The following is a 7754-nucleotide window of genomic DNA, read 5'->3' on the forward strand; positions in this document are numbered from 1 at the left end:
GCAACGTCTCCTTTACCGCCGACTTTAAAGAATTCTTAAATGCCTGAGATACACCGAAATAATATGATTTAAACAGCGTCATGACTTCGAATATCGCAATTGATTTATCGCCACACCGAAATAATATGATTTAAACAGCGTCATGACTTCGAATATCGCAATTGATTTATCGCCCTTAAAAAAGCGTGCTTAAATGTTTATTTTTGAACACCATTCATGGATCCGCCATAGTGCAGTGACAAAGATAATTTTCTTCCCACCCGAACATGCCGGGTTCGAATCTGCGCTCAGGCACCCTTTCTTTTTTTTCTTTTTCCTTTTTTTTTTTTTTTTTTTTAACCCGATGCTTTATAATAACAAACACAGAACACATTTTAACGATTAGATTTATTAGGATTTTTTAAATTTTTTTAAAGTGTATCACAAGTGAGTCTTGAAGGCCTCGCCTCTCTTGTTTGGGCTGTAATGTGACTTGCGTATCGATGTACCACCCTTCACGAGGGGCTATGGCCTTATGATAAATGATTTGCTCTCTCTCTCTCTCTCTCTCTCTCTCTCTCTCTCTCTCTCTCTCTCTCTCTCGCACACATACACCTGCACCCTTCCCCATTTTCATCAGTCAGAATGCCCAAACACAACGAAGATATGTGCAAAAAACAAACACACACACACACACACACACACACACACACACACACAAACCCAACACATTTTGAACCACTTATATAAACTTTAATTTTGCTTTACACTGCTGTAGTGACTGAAATCAAGTGAAGCGAATAATTGAAAAGCTGACTTAAGTTTTAAGCGTCCATGCATTAAAAGACTAAGTGTGAAGGTGTGTCCCTACTAAACATGACTAGCAGCTGTCGAACAGAATGGACCACAGCCAGACAGCTATGTGATCTTGAGAACCAACACTGTCGGGTCATACATCTCTTTCTATTCACGTCTGCCTGACAAAACGCCATTCATGCACAATGCAGTCCAGCAATCAGATCAGAACATCGTTCACATTGAATTCAATCAGAACATCGTTCACATTGAATACCTCGTGCACATTGAATTAAATTAGAACATCGTTCACACTAAATACAGTCAGAACATCATTCGCACAGAATAGTCTACAGTCAGAACATCATTCACACTGAATTCAATCAGAACAACCTTTCACATTGAATACAGTAAAAACATCGTTCGCACGGAATAGTCTACAGTCAGAACATCGTTCACACTGAATACAGTCAGAACATCGTTCACACTGAATACAGTCAGAACATCGTTCACATTTTATACAGTCAGAACATCGTTCACATTGAATACAGTCAGAACATCGTTCACACTGAATACAGTCAGAACATCGTTCACATTGAATACAGTCAGAACATCATTCACACTGAATACAGTCAGAACATCGTTCACATTTTATAAAGTCAGAACATCGTTCACATTTTATAAAGTCAGAACATCGTTCACACTGAATACAGTCAGAACATCGTTCACATTTTATGAAGTCAGAACATCGTTCACACTGAATACAGTCAGAACATCGTTCACACTGAATACAGTCAGAACATCGTTCACATTTTATACAGTCAGAACATCGTTCACACTGAATACAGTCAGAACATCGTTCACACTGAATACAGTCAGAACATCGTTCACATTTTATACAGTCAGAACATCGTTCACACTGAATACAGTCAGAACATCGTTCACATTTTATACAGTCAGAACATCGTTCACACTGAATACAGTCAGAACATCGTTTACACTGAATTCAGTCAAATACAGTCAGAACATCGTTCACATTGAATACAGTCAGAACATCGTTCACACTGAATACAGTCAGAACATCGTTCACATTGAATACAGTCAGAACATCGTTCACATTTTATACAGTCAGAACATCGTTCACATTGAATACAGTCAGAACATCGTTCACATTTTATACAGTCAGAACATCGTTCACACTGAATACAGTCAGAACATCGTTCACATTTTATACAGTCAGAACATCGTTCACATTGAATACAGTCAGAACATCGTTCACACTGAATACAGTCAGAACATCGTTCACATTTTATGCAGTCAGAACATCGTTCACATTTTATACAGTCAGAACAGCGTTCACACTGAATACAGTCAGAAGATCGTTCACATTGAATACAGTCAGATTAAAATTCATTCAGAATGCAGTCAGAACATCATACATGCACTGATACAGAACACAATATAGATGATTCAATCAGAACATCATACAAAATAAAATCAGAGCAAACAGAACACCATTCATTCAGACTAAATCAGACACAGCCAGCTATTGTCAACCAGACTTACACAACCCAATAGTTTCAAAGCAGTGCTCTCCAAGCCAATAAATTTCATTCGCGTCTGTGTGATCCAAGTGAACAAGGAATCAAACAAGTGGGTTTGCACGTGGAATGTGTGCTTTTGTGTGCGGAAATGGAGATTGTCTTTTATTTTATATAAGTTATCATCAAATTCGATCTGGCCAGCAGCACATGTGATCATTTCAGATTAGATTGACAGACCGCTGGAGAGTTCCGTGCTAACTGAGGCTCGTCACATGAACTGTGCTCTCCAAGTTGATTAGCTCTCCTAATTTGCGAGCAACAAAGGCGATCGAGAGAGGCAAAATGTGCGAAACAGCAGGCTTCTTTTTTTCGAAGTTTTGCTTCATATTTTGTTTTTCTTACTGTGCATATGATTGCACTTCATTGTACCCCGTGTTGGGTTGTTATCAACTGAAGAAATGCGCATGCGCAAGGTCGAAGATAGCCGCGAAACTCTCCAGCGGTCTATTCTGAACTATCACTGTGCAGCATCTTTTCATCGTCAGAAGAAGAAAAAAAGTTAAAATCCAAATAATTTACGTGAACTGGTTCAGCCACTTTGAGCAGACAGAACAAACACTACACGCCACACAGCACACTTCTCGCTGGAGCTGACTGACATGCTCAGTGTTAATGCCTCCAGCTGACTTGTTCGTCCATCAAAGCCGATGAGGACCTCAGCATCTCTACAACAGCTGTGATACGAAGACCTGTGTGCAAGAGAGACACGAAAGCTCTTGCCACTGACATCAAGTGTTGGGAGAGACTTGCAGCCGACCCCACCAGATAGACATGTTCCCTGGACTGCGACCCCATGAGGTGGGTAGGTACCCTGACCCCCTTCAAGACTGGGAACAGCTGTTGGAGACAAACGGGCACGCAGAAAGGAGCGGGGCAACTCCAACAGACCAGCCAACACACAGCTGGGACAGTGACTGCCACGCCCACATTGAATGCACTGTCACAACACCGCTGACCTCGTCGAAAACCAGCCACGTGACAACAAGGATGCATCATCTACGGTCAGTCAGAACCTAAGGAGGCCTCGCACTGAGTCAAACTGACATGTTCAGAATGCAGTGAAATGCCTCCAGCAGACTTGTTCGTCCATCATAGTTGATGAGGACCTCAGCATCTGTACCTGGTGGTTGACTGGACACACTGTGTCAGAAGGTGGCTGATCAATCGTGGCATGGAATTCCCTGGCACAGATCGGGCAGAGGGGAAACAACCTGGTGTGGGCACATCAGTTGGTGCGTTGGCTGCACTTTACTTGCGGAGTTACCTCCCACGCCTATGCAGTTCTCCTCGCCACTGAGGTCCAGAAACCGGCTTTGTGAATCAGTGAGGCAGCGCCATGTTGGGTTCTGTGCAAGGGTTTCCAAGATGGCAGCGTCACTGTCAACAGACGTTCTGGCGGCCTCCAGAGTGCCATACAAACGCCTTTTCTGTCTGTCTCCCAATAGCACGCAGTCCTGTGACAGTTCACCGTAGAGGAGTTGCTTGAGGATGTACAGCGCTCGTGTAGCATCCTGACCACGTCCATCGTGTCTGGGATCTCGACAGCAGTGATGAGTGGACAGATGGCGTGACAGCCCCGGAGAGAAGTTAGCTGACTTACATCACAAAACAATGTAACAACCAACAGCTGACTTACATCACAAAACAATGTAACAACCAAACAGCTGACTTACATCACAAAACAATGTAACAACCAACAGCTGACTTACATCACAAAACAATGTAACGACCAACAGCTGATTTACATCACAAAACAATGTAACAATCAACAGCTGACTTACATCACAAAACAATGTAACAATCAACAGCTGATTTACATCAGAAAACAATGTAACAATCAACAGCTGACTTACATCACAAAACAATGTAACAATCAACAGCTGACTTACATCACAAAACAATGTAACAATCAACAGCTGACTTACATCACAAAACAATGTAACAACCAACAGCTGACTTACATCACTAACAACCAACAGCTGACTTACATCAGAAAACAATGTAACAATCAACAGCTGACTTACATCACAAAACAATGTAACAACCAACAGCTGACTTACATCACTAACAACCAACAGCTGACTTACATCACAAAACAATGTAACAACCAACAGCTGACTTACATCACAAAACAATGTAACAATCAACAGCTGACTTACATCACAAAACAATGTAACAACCAACAGCTGACTTACATCACTAACAACCAACAGCTGACTTACATCACTAACAACCAACAGCTGACTTACATCACAAAACAATGTAACAATCAACAGCTGACTTACATCACAAAACAATGTAACAACCAACAGCTGACTTACATCACAAAACGATGTTACAACCAACAGCTGACTTACACCACAAAACGATGTAACAACCAACAGCTGACAGAGTCTGTCATGTTTAGTATGAACGTACCTTTGAAAAATGCATACTCAACCAATATTTTGAAATATATTTGAAATAAATATAGTACGAATAAATTACAGCCAACCGTGATATCCACTTAAAAGCAAAAAAATCACACTACCAGCTCCAAGCAAGTCTCTTTATATATGCATACAGCATGACTACAGTGCCAACTTCTATAACTGACTACAACCGTTGTCCTTTAACTAGGGATCACAAAGTCAGAAACATGACATCAGTATGACAAGCCCACAATGCTGCATCTGTACACACATTAGCATATCCTCATTTTGTTCAGGGTATAAACAAAAGGCTTTTTTTTTTCAATGATAACAATTTGGTAATGAAGTAGTTGAATAGTTCGTGGTACAATTGTCAAACAGACGCCAGAAAAAGCTTCACTGATGTCTATATACATGTGAAATGAGTGCATACCTAAACACACACACACACACACACACACACACACACACACACACACGTACACAGAGAGAGAGACAGAGACAGAGACAGACAGACAGAGCACTGTGCACACACAAACTCGTATTGACTCAGAATGAGCAAGCCATACTCATCCTGCAAATTCATCACAGCAACAAAGACTGACCTGCTAAAAGGCAGGTCCAACACCATGAACGATATCCACGAATACCTAAACACACACACACACACACACACACACACACACACACACACACACACACACAGAGAGAGACAGAGACAGAGACAGACAGACAGAGCACTGTGCACACACAAACTCGTATTGACTCAGAATGAGCAAGCCATACTCATCCTGCAAATTCATCACAGCAACAAAGACTGACCTGCTAAAAGGCAGGTCCAACACCATGAACGATATCCACGAATATATGTGTAATGTATGAACACACACACACACACACACACACACACACACACACACACACACACACATATATATATATATATATATATATATATATATATATATATATATATATATATATATATATATATATATATAATGAATGAAAGGAAAGGAATTTCCAAAACAGAAGCATGGTTAAAAATTTGTAGAAAAACCCACTGCGATAAAAAGACAAATGCACTTAAAGGCAGAAAAAAGAATGGGTGCTGCTGTACTGTAGCAACATCTTACTCGGGAGAACAGCCAAAATGCCATACAGAGAAACCCGTTGTGACAAAATAAATACAATACAATACAACACAATACAATACATAATAGCGCAGGAAAATTAACTCATTAAGTCTGCTGACTTTTAACGCACTGGTACGCACACTTTGTAGACAGACATGCAACACACACGTGTCATACATTACACACTAGTCTCTTATTGTCATAATCAAAATTACCAAATATTTAAAACCACAACGAAAAAGCGACGAGAAAGGGTGCAAAATGGATGCAGAAATCAACCCCCCCAAAAATGGAAGAATGATGTACACAGCATTTTTTTTGTTGTTGTGTGTTTTGTTTGTTTTGTCATTACGGTCATTCTGTTAACCACAACAGGGTAAGTTACACACGCGAGTCAAATCAATCAGTTTTACGGTAAATACGCAAAAAAATCTGAATGAAATGGAACAAATCAATCAGTTTTACGGTAAATACACAAAAAAATCTTAATGAAATGGAACAAATCAATCACGCTAGCATACACACATCTTGTGTAATGAGCAAAGCAAAGCAAACCAAATAAAACCGATATTTTCTCCCCCTCCACTAGACCTTGAGTGGTGGTCTGGACGCTAGTCATTCGGATGAGACGATAAACCGAGGTCCCGTGTGCAGCATGCATTTAGCGCACGTAAAAGAACCCACGGCAACAAAAGGGTTGTTCCTGGCAAAATTCTGTAGAAAAATCCACTTCGATAGGAAAAACAAATAAAACTACACGCAGAAAAAAATACAAAAAAATGGGTGGCGCTGTAGTGTAGCGACGCGCTCTCCCTGGGGAGAGCAGCCCGAATTTCACACAGGGAAATCTGTTGTGATAAAAAGAAATATAAATACAAATACAAATAAATCACCTGTGAAAGTAAGGCACTCTAAAAAATATATCATCACGTAACACTACACATTCACCCAGCAGTTATAAAATGTGCGCGCGTGTGTGTGTGTGTGTGTGTGTGTGTGTGTGTGTGTGTGTGTGTGCGTGCGTGCGTGCGTGTGTGTGTGTGTGTGTGTGTGTGTGTGTGTGTGTGTGTGTGTGTGGTGGAGGATGAAGAGGAGACGAGAGCATGAGAGGACGAATAAATAATAACACCGCATCACCTTCAACTCCCCCCCCCCCTCCCCGTCACACTCACACACAGACACACACACACACACACACACACACACACACACACACACACACACACACACACACACACACACACACACACACATATATATATATATATATAAAATTATATATCATTGAAAATAATACACTCGAATTTAAAATATATTTTGTAAAATAATTATACACTCACATTTCGGTGTGTGGACTTATGAAGTAATAAAGAAGTTTTGCTCATGATTTTGCTGATGGAGAAAAAAACAAAACAATGGGCAATATGTAAATAGGAATCTCTTGCAAAATCCCCAAAGACGTGCTGGGTGTTTTTCTTCCTCCTTAACACCGACGTGAGGTAATTCCTGTGCCATCTTATTTGCGTGAAATTAAATACCTAGGATTTTAATTTCACCGACTAAAGTAAATGGAAGAACTTCATTTCCGTTATGCTGACCAATCCTCATTGCCTTCGTTTTTTCTGTGTTCAATTTCAAGCCAGAGAATCTTTTGAATGCCGTAAATATTTCCAAAGCTTTCTTCATGTCTTCTCTATTTCTGAGGAACAAAGTAGTATCATAAGCCATTTACTTGATTTTTAAGTGAGTTGGATTACCGTTACCAGAACATGAGGGTACTTTAATGCCCACGATTGTATGATTTCTAATTTTTATAGCGAGCAATTCTA

The 7754-nt window shown here is 40.4% G+C and overlaps 1 protein-coding gene across 1 annotated transcript in view; it reads right to left on the reverse strand.

The window, feature by feature from the left end:
- Positions 1-710: 710 nt before the first annotated feature.
- LOC143299147 (uncharacterized) overlaps positions 711-7754 on the reverse strand; it is a 91679-nt gene continuing 84635 nt past the window's right edge. Inside the window, exon 8 of the mRNA XM_076612276.1 lies at positions 711-7754. This exon is cut by the window's right edge and continues 2234 nt beyond it. The gene's annotated coding sequence lies outside the window, so the exon portion shown is untranslated.

This window comes from Babylonia areolata, chromosome 24, assembly GCF_041734735.1.
Source record: "Babylonia areolata isolate BAREFJ2019XMU chromosome 24, ASM4173473v1, whole genome shotgun sequence".
Classification (NCBI taxonomy): Eukaryota; Metazoa; Mollusca; class Gastropoda; order Neogastropoda; family Buccinidae; genus Babylonia; species Babylonia areolata.